Genomic DNA, 14,579 nt, shown 5'->3' with positions numbered 1-14,579 from the left:
TCTATGAAGCACTGTAGAAATAAACTGTTAACACAGAAATATGTCGCCTTTTTATATTTTGATAATGCAAATGTTGACATTAAAATAGCAAAACTTTAACATGTAAGTTATGCAAATATTCAAAGTCAATGAACCATGATTGGAGGTTCATGGCTAAACAATCTCCATTCAGTGGTTCTCTAGAAGAAGTCATTTGTATGCATTTCCCGTAGGGTCCTATGTTAAACTACGTCCCCCGCTGGCGGCCATCTTGGATGATGGATCGGCTACAAAGTAACAACACTTCGTCAACACCTCATAAGGAACATTCATGCCATGTTTGGTTTCATTCCATTCAGTGGTTCTCTAGAAGAAGTCATTTGTATGCATTTCCCGTAGGGTGCTATATATAACTAAGTCCCCCGCTGGCGGCCATCTTAAATGATGGATTGGCTACAAAGTAACAACACTTGGTCAGCACCTCATAAGGAACATGCATGCCATGTTTGGTTTCATTCCATTCAGTGGTTCTCTAGAGGAAGTTCAAAATGTAAAAAGTTAACGACGACGACGACGGACGACAGACAACGGACGCCAAGTGATGAGAAAAGCTCACTTGGCCCTTCGGGCCAGGTGAGCTAAAAAAGGAAAAAATCAACTAGAGGATATTAAACTTTCTTCCAACAAAAGGAAAGTATTAGTTTCATACCTCAAATTTTCTAAAAACAATTTTTTTATTGAAATTGCTGTTAACATGTGGAATAACAAATTGAGTATTCACCTAGTATACAAGATCCACCTGTAGCGGCAAAGTTACTATTATAATATCCCATGTTACAAGTACACTTTAATCCTGTATCACCACTACTTTTACATACAGCATTAGGTATACACTCTGTTTGTGAGTTACTCTGAGTACATGTCACTCCTGACTGCAATTCTACAATATAAAAGTAACACTTGTACAAGAAAAGGATATGACGAATTATCTAGCTTTGCTGAACATTATTGCTTTTTACTGTTGATATCTTTTATAGGATCAACAAGAATGTAAAAATGGATTAAACTGTCTTTTAGGGCAATAATAACTATAAGGGGTCAGTTGAAAATTTGCTCATTTGACTTGTTCATAGATCTTTTTCTGATGATTGTATCTTTTATTTACTATTGCTTTTTAATATAGTATAACATCTCTAAAACACCAAAATGGGTGAAAATATTTATTCAGTGGCAATTACTCCTATAAGGTGTATGTTTACAATTTCAGCCTTGTTGACTTATTTGTAGATCTTATTGTGCTAAATATCTTTCTATCTTGACTTTTTCCGTTTCATACATTCTGTTTTATAAATAAATGCAACATGGGTTCAATTCATCTTTCATAGACAATAATTCCTCTACTACAGGGACCAATTAACAAACTTTTGAGGAATTTGATTACTGTAAATTTATTGAAGAACTAATTGTAGAAAATAACACATTTTTATATCACCTTATTATAATGGAATGGTGAATAAAGAATTTTAGTGATCTTGCCAAAAATTTAAACTATGAAAATTACCCGAAACAGAAATACATGTACATGTTCTTAGATCCAATGGTAGATGATAATAAACTAATATCACAGATCTGTCAGGAAAATTTACACATAAAGAAGTTTCAATTCAAGAATTCAAACATGACTCAATAAATCATATACGAATAAAGCTGAGAGAACTATTATGACATTACTGCTGATAACTTTACTTCTGCTAGCCAGTCACTCTTAGAATATCTTCAGCTACATATGAACACAAGCTTTGAGCAATGCTACATACCCTTGAGTGCACTGAAAATTTGAAATCTTTCTCCTGTATTTAAAAACATAGGTGACATAAAAAATGTTTAAAATTACATAGGGATCACAGTAACACCTACTTACTTAAAGAATCTTTCTCAGAGTTCAGTATTTTTGTTGTTCTACTTTCTACTCAAAGATTATACATGTAGATACTACTAAAATAATAATAAGTTCTTAAAACATCAACATCCATAACAGAAAGGTTTCACATCAAAGTTGACTTCACTGCTTTGTGAATTTTTCATTGAATAATTTGAAAAGGAGAGTAAGGGTCTCAAATTATCTACATATATATCATATATATATAGCTTTATTAAGTTGTAAAATCTGCATTTGACTTGCATTTCTTACAAAACTAAAAAGATGTCTTTTTCAAAATGGAATCTAAAAACAATATATATCATTAATCAACAATTTATATAAAAATGCAACATCCTGTATTAAATGGGGCAATAATATTTCAAATCACTTATTCATTATAGAGCAAAGAGTATGCCAATGTGGAACTATTATTGTGATCTCTGGGAAGAGACCAAATGAAAGGGTACTCAACATTTAGATAACTTAAAGATGAATATGATATTGGCAAAATAGATCCCTTGCTAAAAAAAATCAAGTGCAAACATAACTGAGAGAAAGACTAGCAACTGGAACATACATACTTCAAGCTAATAAAGCTGAATATTCAAAACAAGAGGAGACTCTGTAACAAGGCTGATGAAACCATTGAACATTTTATTTTGTCGTGTAATACCTGACACCATCAAGAAAGCCTTTTATAGACAAAATATCAATTGAATAAAGGTATTAGCAAAGGAGGCCTGAAAGCAACCATTGATTTGGTAAAATCAATTGATAACCTATATTATTACGTTTCAAAGAAAATTCACCAAATACAGGAGAGTGAATTTGTAATCACTTGGTACCATTACTCTGCCATCTTCTATATACACGTCATTCTGAACGCTATGCTTTGTTGGCAAATCTTGAGAGATGGTTGAAGAAATTTTATATTCGTTACAATGTATAACTGGTGGTGCACATGTATGCAACCATTTTTAGTTATTAATAGCCCATTGTTTTCAAAGTTTCCATTATCTAGTCATCCTAAGGACAGCGTTAAGAAATTATGTTGTAAAATATTACATTATTTTTGTCTTATTTCTAACATAAATTTATATCATACTAAATGTAATTTAAAAAAAAATTTAAAACTATCAAGACGTATAGACGTGAATACAAGTATGGACTGTAAGGATTAAATATAGATGTAAAGGGCAAAACTACATAAGCAGTTGTTTGATTTCTGAAAAAAAAGACCATTATTCCTAATAATTTTAGACAATGTCAGAATTGTTCTTAGTTTAGCTTTGAGTTTAAACTAAAATCTGCTTTTATCTGTATGTTCTGTGTTATCTTCAGCTTCTATGTTATTTATGGAGCCCCTTAATACAATTATAAATCTATAAGAAACTTTTAGTTTATTTTTTTTACATTTAAATACAAAATGTTTAAAATATAGTTAAAATTAAATCAGTGAACAAAAATGAACTCTACCTGACACACATTGTCCCCCATTGTTTGAAAAATTATCATCATAGTAACCAGTATTACAGGTACACTTTAGATCTGAGCCGACAGTCTTACAAACAGAATTAAGTACACATTCTATAGCATCATCTGCTCTGGTACATGTCACTCCTGACTCTTTCTCTGCAAAATATATTTTAATCATTTAAAAAAAATATTGTAAAATAATGTATTTAATGGTGATATCTATGTATCAATTTTAATAACTAATGGCAAATTAAACACATGTTTCGGACTTAAAAACATGGTATTGTCAACCCAGCTTTTTACTCATTAAACATTCTAAGTTAGATTTTAACATGCTTTTTCACAAAACTTAAAAGCCAGTCAGTCTTTATATTTACTACTCTTACGATGATGCTGTGTGCTACGTGGAAATGTATCAAACAACATTTTTAAGCCTTTGTTTTGATCATTGAGTTTGAACTGAAGACCTACTGAACTTGAGCCATGTATGCTGGAAGGTCCACAAACTGACAAGGTGTTAAAAATACAAATACTCTTTTGATCATAAATTTTGTACAAAATTAAATTTAAAACAAGGGATTTCTTTTCTTGAAGCTAAACAATAGACTACAAAAAAGGATATAAGCTTAGGAGGGAAGACACTTGTAAATTTACATGTGAAAACTTCTATTCATAATAATAAAATATGTCTAGCAAAATGATAAAAAATTCAAATGGAATGCTTCATGTGATCAATTTGAGAAATTACTACAAACAACATAATCAAATTTTTATCACTTATTTTGGATGTAAAACTAAAAAGCCCCTTATGCATAGATGTCTTTCTGTTCACAGTAATCATACATCTGTATCGTTTGTGGACATATATCATCATCTAAATAAACTTAATAACAAACCTGGAATACACTGTCCACCAACTGTATCAAATTTATTGTCATAAAAACCAGTATTACAGGTACAAACTCCACCTTGACACACAGCATTAGGTACACATTCTGTTGGTTGGTTTCCTAGGGTGCATGTAACTCCTGACTCTTTCTCTACAAACATATTTTAATCATTTCAATAATACCACTAGAAAAATACAGTATTTAATAATATTTTATGCAAGATTCTGACATACAGCATTATGCACATATTAGCCGTTAATTTGTTAGATTGAGTACATTCTTTTACCTCTTTAAAGACACAGGCCCAGTCTTGACATAAACCATTGAGTTTCTTAGACCCGTCCCTAGGATTTTCATGGCATTCCATCTATGCCATCGATTTTTCATGTAAAAAGGATGGAAACGATGTAAAATTTGATGAAATTCCATGAAATTCATCGCAAATATTTTCCATCGTTTTCATATTTGCCATGAAAGAAATTCCATGGAAAGGATGAAAATCTATGGCAATTGATGGCAAAGTTTGGACTTTATCTTTTTTGGGGGATGGAAACAATGGCAAATTTGGACTTTGAAATTTTAAGGAAGGCAAACGATGAAAAAGCAGCACTTAGAATTTTTCTAAGATGAAAACGAAGGCAAATTGGATTTCAAGAAAATCGACTTAGAATATTTTGATGATTTAAAACATAAAAAGTTACTGAAAACATTATCAAAAAAAATACTCTGCAGGGCGCAGCTTGATACGACAGCAGAGGTCGTACCCTGAACAGTTAAGGTAAGTATAGACATAACATTCAAGCTTGATACAGCTCTTAATTTGGATTGTCATTAAATATTTGACACAGCATAGATTTTGGACACAGAATGAATGTGGTCAAGGAACTTAAAAAAAATTAATTTACTTTTTATGGTCCAATATTCAAAATATAAATACATGGTTAGATTCAGCAGTTCAAAGAACCCCTTATATTCAATTTTGTTGAAATCAAACAAAAAAAAGTTTTATTTTGACCTCAATGTGGACCAATTTGAAAACGGGACCCAAAGTAAAAAATATGAATACACAGTTAGATTGTGCATATCAAAGAACCTTTAGCATGTTTAGGAATCAATTTTTGGTGAAAATCAAACAAAGTTTAATTTTGAACCCTTTAGACCTCCTCAATGTAAACCAATTTGATAACGGGGCCAAAAAAATAATAAAATCGAAATACATGGTTAGATATATATCAGCATATCAAAGAACTCCTTATATTTAATTTTTGTTGAATGCAAACAAAACATTTTAATTTTGGAGCTTAAGGTGGTCACAATGGACCAACTTAAAAACTTGGCCAATAATCAAAAATCTAAATACATGTTAAGATTCAGCATATCAAAGAACACCAAGAAATTAAATTTTTGTTATAATCAAACTCAGTTTAATTTTGGACCCTTGGGACCTTAATGTGGACCAACTGGAAAACGGGACTCAAAATTAAAAATCTAGCTAAATACACAGTTAGATTTGGCATATCAAAGAACCCTAAGAATTCAATTTTTAATGAAATCATACTTAGTTTTATTTTGGACCCTTTGACCTTAACGTAGACCAATTTGAAAACAAGACAAAAAATTGAAAATTTAAATACACTGTTAGATTTGGCATATCAAAGAACTCCAATAATTCACCAACAATTTCTGATGAAATTAAACAAAGTTTAATTTTGAACCCTTTGGACCTCAATGTGAACCAATTTAAAAACGGGGCCCAAATTCCAAAAACTTGATACATGGTAACACTCAGCATATTAAAGAAGAATCACAAGAATTCAAGAATAAAAACCCCTTGAAATGGTCTAGAAATAAGCAACCTATACAAAGTATTAGAAAAGTATTGTTTTGTGGCCCCTTATTCCTTAACTGTTGGACCATAACCATTAAAATCAATCCCAATCTTCCTTTTGTGGTTTCAAACCTTGTGAATAAATTTCACTTAAACTTAAGATACTGATAAAAGGGGGTTAAGAAGCATTTTTATTTAAATAATGGAAAATAAACAAAAGGAAAAAAAGAAGTAAATAAGTGTATGCCTTTGTGGAAATGAAGTATCCAAATCCAGGAAAGGAAATACATTCTCAATATGACAAACATTGTCCATATCATATACATTAAGCTAGGACATCTTAACAAAAGTTTGTTAATGTGTGTGGAATGCAGAAACTAATCCTTTTCGGGATTATTATTTTTCTGCCAGCTGTGCCATTCCTGTGTCTGTTATTATTATATTTTATCATTGACAGAATACAGATTTCAGTCATAAATGATTCACTTCTGACAAATCCATGTCAGATACATGATTGCACAAATATTTCAACGACAGATGTATAAAAGTTTACAAAAATAATATTTAGCAAGCTATTTGAAAAGGAAAATGACAATTAGAATGTAACATTAACTAAAGGTCATTTTTATCACTTTATAATGAAGTACTAAACAAACTGATTTCACAGATAATCAGATAGTTTAAATGTACCCTCTGGAGTAACAAGTACCAGAAGTGAATGAAATACTTTATATTTATTATTTTGTTTAAAATAACAAACATCCTATACCTTAAAAGTCAATTCTCTCACCATATTTCTAAAGAAATTATTCTTGAATTTCTTTGATTTAAAAGTTAACCTAAGCGTGGTGAGCTGAAATTATACAAACCTGCTTTACATTGTCCACCATTGCCATCAAAGTTATCATCATAGTAACCAGTACTACAGGTACACTTTAGACTTGAGCTGACACTCTTACATACAGCATTAGGTACACATTCTATAGCATCATCTACTCTGGTACATGTTACACCTGACTCTTTCTCTGCAAAAATATATTATGATACAACAAATCAATGTAAGTAACTGGGAATTTAATTTCCACAATAATAAACAACGAGTTAATACTGTTAAAATATTCACACAAGATGTACCGTGAGCTGCTACTCATTTACTATTATTGATAATTCTCTCTTCCTTTTGGGTCAAAGAAAATACACTTACCGATCTGGATTGAGACAACAGAAAGCATTGAATTAGGTTTACCTTATCAATATCAAACTTGGTTCCAAAATTTTAAGAGCTTTTATTAATAGCTGAGAAAAATGTATTAAACAGTAGAGTTTAAAAAACAAATTCCAGGGGACAACTGGTTCTATTCCATTATAAACTTCCTTCAGTTAAACAAACAGGGCTTTTCGTTTTTGATGATCTTCTTTAATTATGAAACGTCAGTAAAAATTATGGATTATCTGATTGACCATGTTGATTTGTATTTGGTAAATATGGAGAATAAATTTGGAAGGTGTATGACAAAACTTTAAAATTTCAACACTGCCCGCACTTGGGACAATATTTGTGGACAATAAAAAACAAGGGACTACAATTGTGTCCCTGGTCCTCAGTTCATTATACATTGTTACTAGATCTTTAAGTAAAAACCTGGTACACAAGTTCCAGCAGAAGGGTTTACATCATTATCATAGTATCCAATAGAACATTGACATCTGAGGTCTGATCCTACACTCATACATGTTGAGAAAGGTACACATTCATCTACAGATCCTGATACTGTACATATTCCTCCCAATGCTATCTCTGAAAACAGTCAAGTTAATTTTTCTAAATTTTCTAAATAAAGTATTTTTAAAATAATTAGTTTCAACCATTGTTAATCTTTTAAATCACCTTTTTTGTTCAGATATCACATTTAACTACCCTATTGTCTAGTGAAATTAGCTTAAATACTGCCAAACCTCTTATTAAGGGCATACGATACAGTTACAGGGGAGGTAATGACGTTGCTAACTTAATTTGATATTTTCGCGACGTCAAACTATGACTTATATCAGGAAAAGATTCAGTGCTCGGCTGATTTTTATCATTCAAACTTATTTAGCTTGAAAATGAGTTCATGGACCCCTCTATTTTAAAATGCTATTTGGTTTGATTACGCGAGAAGATTATGTGTGCCAATTTTTATGAAAACGTAAATAGTGCAATTTTTTTAAACTTGATAAATATACAACAAAAAATGATGTTTTTTTCTACATTCATGAACATTTAATAAATATGAGTTATTTCTGAATAAAAAATGTATAATTTTTTAGAATACTTATAAAAAACAGAATTTACAAATTATTTAACAAAAAACAATTTGTGTTTATCTTTTAAAACAAAAAAGTTGTGTCTTTCTTTCAATAGGGAAAATACGGCCACAAATCCAAATTTTGAGCAAATATACAAAATTTCGACCTCATTTTACTCAAAAAGTAGCACAAAAGTCATGTACATGAACGTATATTTTTTATTATACATATTTGATTTAATCAGGAAAAAAATAGTCGATATGGAATTTTTTATCAAAATGTAAATACGGGATCAAAACTGTATCGTATGCCCTTAATTACAACAGAAATAAATGTATTATGTATCATTGCAGAAAACGTATCTGCACATGATATCAAACTTGAAAACTGTACTATAATTGTGCTGATTTAGTTGACAGATAGATGAACATAGAATACAGTGGTAACACATCAGCTCCCCTAGTAGATATAATGATCAGAAGGTTAAGTCAAAAATATATTATCAGTGTGCAAGAAAATTGGTACCTTTAAATTTATTACTACCACTGGGTCGATGCCTCTGCTGGTGGACTATTAGTCCCCGAGGGTATCACCACCCCAGTAGCCGGTACTGGCATGAAAATATGGATTTTTTGTGTTATTAAAATTTACTGTTACAAAATGATAGAAATTATTATAAATTAAGGAATTTATCTCCCTCATGCAAAGCTTTGATTCCTTTCAAGGATTTGGCTATACTTTTTGGACCTTTTGGATTATAGCTCTTCATCTTTTATATAAGCTTTGGATTTCAAATATTTTGGCCACGAGCATCACTGAAGAGACATGTATTGTCGAAATGCGCATCTGGTGCAAGAAAATTGGTACCGTTAATTTTATTCTATATTCAAATGTCCAAAATATAAACTTTTTTACAGAAATCACCAAGTTCACAAATATAGAACTGATAATATTTTTGATTTCAAGTTCAAAAGTAAGTTCAAAAGTAAGAATTTTCGTAAGATGCAGATCTAATGATAAATATTCAAATCAGATGTATTTCTTATGCCACCTAATTATTTTCAAAAGAGATTAAAGCAGTTAACATACTTCTTTGTATAACAGTTAAAATGAAATGTTTATGGTGGCCAGAAATTACCACCTTTGCTGATAGTTGATGTAAGTGTGTTACAAATTTTCACTGAAGATAAAAAATGAAATGAATTTAAATGACCCGGCCAAGCCATGATTAAACAAATCGCTCGATCTAAAACTCAGTAATTACAATGAATAAAAGGATGAGAATAAATACATGCATGATAAATTCCTGATTATTCAATGAAATGCAGAAGACCTAATCAGAGACCTTCAGAACTCATTTCGTGCTGCGAGTGATTTCATAATTTATAGTGACCGACCTTTGTAAATATTTGTGTCTTCTAGACTATTGATGTTATTTGTGTATGATTTGTATCTACAGTACTTGTGTCTTTAATTATTACAAAGGAACAAAAATGGAAATTGAATACACAATCATAAATTGTCATATCTAAAAATAAAATGCTTGCCAAGCACAGCCTGATACAACCGCAGAGTTCAAACCCTGAACAGTTGGGGCAAATTTGAACACAAAATTCAAGCTTGATAATGTCTGAATTTGGATTGAGATAAAAATTTTGAGATAGTATAGGTTTTTGACACAAAATAAAAGTGGTCAAAGATTGGAAACTAAAAATTTTGCAATTTTGCCATTTATAAAGGGCAATAACTCTAGAACTGTTAAAATGACACCACCAAAATTCAAACTTGATCTGTGTTTTGTAGTAATAAGCATTTCATAACATTTGGATGAGGCACCTTAAGTTAGAAAACGGAAACTAAAAGTTTTGTTATTTTTCCATTTATAAAGGGGCATAACTCTAGAAAGATTAGAGTGAAGCTACAAAAATTTAAAATGATCTGTACTTTGTGGTAATAAGTTTCATAACATTTGGTTGAGGCAAACTTAAGTTAGAGAAAAGGACACTAAAAGTTTTGCAATTTTTCCTTTTATAAAGGGGCATAGTTCTAGAACAGTTAAAGTGACGCCACCAAGATTCAAACTTGATCTGTGTTTTGTGATAATAAAGTATAATCATGATAATAAAAACTTATATAAATGTACGGGAACATCTAAGCCTGATTGTTTTTTCTTTTTATGATTTGATGTTTATTGCAGATATTTCAAAGTATCTGATAAATGTTTACTAATCAAATATCCGAACAGTTTAAAGTTTGAAAACTGTATAGTTACTTGAGTATTGTTATAAGCAGTATGTTGACCTTTTGGTATGAAAAAAGAAGATATGGTATGATTGCCAATGATACAAATCTCCACAAGAGACAAAATGACACAGATTTAACAACTATGAGTCACTGTTGAGCCTTAACAATGTGCAAAGCCCATTCAGCATAACAGGCTTTGATATGCAAACGTAGTGAAAACAAGTGGTCTTATTTATGTACAACATAATGAATGAAAAACAAATATGTTATACAGCAACAAACGACAACTAATGAATTACAGGCTCCAGACTTGGGACAGGCACATATATAATGTGGCAGGGTTGAACTAGTTTGATAGGGCTAAATTTCCGTTTAAATTTACTTATAGTGTAAAAAACATATTTACAAGATATAATAACTAACCTGCTTTACATTGTCCACCAGGATTACCAAAGTTATCATCATAGAATCCAGTATTACAGGTACACTTTAGACTTGAGTTGACAGTTTTACAAACAGCATTAGATACACATTCTGTAGCATCATTATCTATGGTACATGTTACACCTGACTCTAATTCTGTTATAGGAAAAGACAAACAATTATATTCTTTGTTTAATTATTACTATACATTGTACATATTAGTTTGGGTTTTCAAACAGTAAAGTAAGTCTGTAAATATTTAATAAAATTTTTATTCAGTTGAAATTTTGATCTTGTTCAGCTTCTTTCCAACAAAGTAATGCTTTAAGTACTACAAAAGTGGATGTATTGTGACCTATTGTTGCTCAAATTCACTTCATTAAGACTCTTTTGGACAATTTTCTCATTGGAAATACTTAAATTAGAAAGAAAATCTCCTTATTTCACATTGATGACTTGATAGTATTAGTACTTAAGATTCTTGAAAATTTCCATCAGCATCACATTCTACATATACAAAGTATGATATGTAACGTTCCATTTCCAGAAAGATTAAGGGCATATGTTATCATTCTGAAAAGGCAAAGGATGCCATTCAGCATGGGCTTTATTATTATAAGTTAGAAGATAAAGAGCCAAGTTGGATTGCATTATAGTAAATTTCACTTCTATTTCAATATTTTCATGTATTATGGAACATTAATATTCATAAAAAATTACCAACAAGTAATACATGTAATACGGAAAGTAAATATATAAACTTGCCTCATTATTTCCAATGAACCCCCTATGAAGCACTGTAGAAATAAACTGTTAACACAGAAATATGTCGCCTTTTTATATTTTGATAATGCAAATGTTGACATTAAAATAGCAAAACTTTAACATGTAAGTTATGCAAATATTCAAAGTCAATGAACCATGACTGGAGGTTCATGGCTAAACAATCTCCATGAAGATGAGATGTGCCAATGCTAGTATAAGTTCATAATGAGGGGAGGGGCTATATAACATCCATGGAAACTAAATACCAAATATTATTGACTTTACATTATAGTGGTTTATCTTAAACTGATATAACCACTAACTAATATAGATATGTAAACTAATAAGCTGAATATTAAAGTCAATAGAACATGACTGAGGGGGTGGGCCAAATATTTTCCATTGAAATGAGATGTTGCTTATCCTTATTCCACTGCGTACCAATACATATTGGCCTACCAATATTATGGTTCCCCTTGAACTGAACTAATCATAAAGTAATACATGTAAACTAAGCAAAATTTTCAAAGTCAATAGACCTTGACTGAGGGGGCAGCGTCAAATAATCTCCAAGGAAATGAGATATGCCAATGCTTATACAACTGCATACCAATAAACTTTGGCCTACCCCTAATGGTTCCCAATAAACTATATAGTTACAAACTAACACAATTGTTGACGCTGCAGACACCAGAAACAGCAGACCTGTGTCTTGCTTTTTGACTATGTCAAGGCAAGACAAGAAATGATATAGTTTATGCACCCAGATTAATAAAGGACATAAATATTCAACCAAAAACACAAGCACAGGAAAGTATCTACACCATAAAGTCATAAAGATACATACTGTTACTACAAGTTCCAGCATTGTTGTAGTATCCACTGTTACATGTACATTTGTAGTTACCAGTAACTTGAATACATGTTGACATGGCATCTCTACACTGATCTGATGGTCCAGTACTGCTACATGGTGCATCAACAATTATCTCTGAAATTTATATTATAAAATAAAAGGAGAATGTTTCCCCATGGACACAGATGATGCCCCCACTTGCAAACAACATTATAAAGGGACATACATGTAACCTAAGAACAATAAAAGTGACTCTATCCATATTGCACTTGATCTGGTGATAATTAACATGCATAGGTTTCATAATGTTTGGCTGAGGCAAACTTAAGTTTATGTGGTTATAAGCATTGTGTACATCTTTCATAACATTTTTTTAGGCAATTTGTTAGAAAACGGAAACTAAACATTTTGCATTTTTTTCTATTTATAAAGGATCATAACTCAATAATGGTAACAGTGACCCTACTAAAATTCAAACTTAATCTGTATTTTAGTAATAAGCATTGTATATATGTTTAATAATTTCTGGTTCAGAAAAACTTAAGTTGGAGAATGGAAACTAAAAATTTGCAATGTTTCAATTTACAAAGGGGCATAACTCAAAAACAATTTTACTGACGCTACCAAAATGCATGCTTCATCTGTGTTTAATGGTTATAAGCATTGTGTATAAGATTTATAAAATTTGGTTAAGGCCGTGAGTTTTAAGTTCGAGAACAAAAAAAAACAATTTTTTGGACTCACATATAGACAAGGGTAAAACTAAATGCCATCTGCTACATTGGGGTCATAAAAACAATACAAATAAAATCTGAATTATTTCATAAGGAGTCATCTGACAATTTATAAAAGAAAATGATAGACAAAATTAAAACATACATATTACATTTTTCTTTTCTTAGCCATGTTGGCAATGTTGACTGGTAGGCAGGATTACATTTTTTATTAAAAGTAAATACTAGTACCGGTAGTACCCCAATGATGATTGTGGCCAAGTTAGATGAAAATAGCCAAATAGTTTCAAAGAAGATCTGTATAAAGATAAAATTCAACAGACACAAAGTGATATGGATATCAAAGTGCTTGTAAGCATTGAAGGGTAAAGATTTTGGGGCATTTACCCCCAAACTGACCCAATCCTAGCCTTCTTTTTGTAATATGGAACCTTGTGTTACAATTTCAGAGAGATCTTGCATACACTTACACACAAGTTATTGTCTGGAAACTACAATAAACAGCTGCGCCATGAGGGTCAATTTTCAAAGAATGAAGTTCAATTACTTCTCAATGTCATATTTGCAATTTAGGAACATCAAAAGGGACCTTGTATCAATAGAGATAAACAATTCAAAGTTTCATGAGGATTGCTGAGAGCATTTTTTAGTTATTATCTGAAAACTTGAAAACTGGAAAATCACCAGTTTATTTATGAACAAAACCCTATAAAATCTTGAATTTATAAAAATCTGAAGGGAGCTCATGTCAATAAAAGAGGGACGAAAGATACCAAAGGGACAGTCAAACTCATAAATCTAAAACAAACTGACAACGCCATGGCTAAAAATGAAAAAGACAAACAGAAAAACAATAGTACACACGACACAACATAGAAAACTAAAGAATAAACAACACGAACCCCACCAAAAACTAGGGGTGATCTCAAGAACAAACTGGATAATAAATATACACAATTCACCAAAGTTTCTTGCAAGTTGGTGAAAGTGTTCTTGTTATTGTCCATTTTTGAGTTAATCTCACACATGTTGATGAGGACTGACAGACTGAAGGAGAGACGGGCAAAGGTATACCATAATACATCCCATAAACGTGCCTATGAAGATGCTTGTTGTGACCCCTTTTTGGCCCCTAATACCTAAACTGTTGGTCCCATAACCAGGGTTCTCACTA

General features: G+C 31.2%; 1 long non-coding RNA gene across 1 annotated transcript; it reads right to left on the bottom strand.

Moving 5' to 3' along the window:
- Nucleotides 1–785: 785 nt before the first annotated feature.
- On the bottom strand, nt 786–7,116 carry LOC143048952 (uncharacterized). Its single transcript, XR_012969956.1, has 4 exons — nt 6,964–7,116; nt 4,273–4,416; nt 3,377–3,532; nt 786–919 (listed from the first exon to the last, which is right to left on the bottom strand). It is a non-coding gene; the product is annotated as an uncharacterized LOC143048952 (long non-coding RNA).
- Between the last annotated feature and the right edge of the window lie 7,463 nt (nt 7,117–14,579).

Source organism: Mytilus galloprovincialis, chromosome 10, assembly GCF_965363235.1.
Source record: "Mytilus galloprovincialis chromosome 10, xbMytGall1.hap1.1, whole genome shotgun sequence".
NCBI lineage: Eukaryota > Metazoa > Mollusca > Bivalvia > Mytilida > Mytilidae > Mytilus > Mytilus galloprovincialis.
Note: the sequence above shows the minus strand (reverse complement) of the source record. Positions and strands in the feature narration are given on the sequence as shown.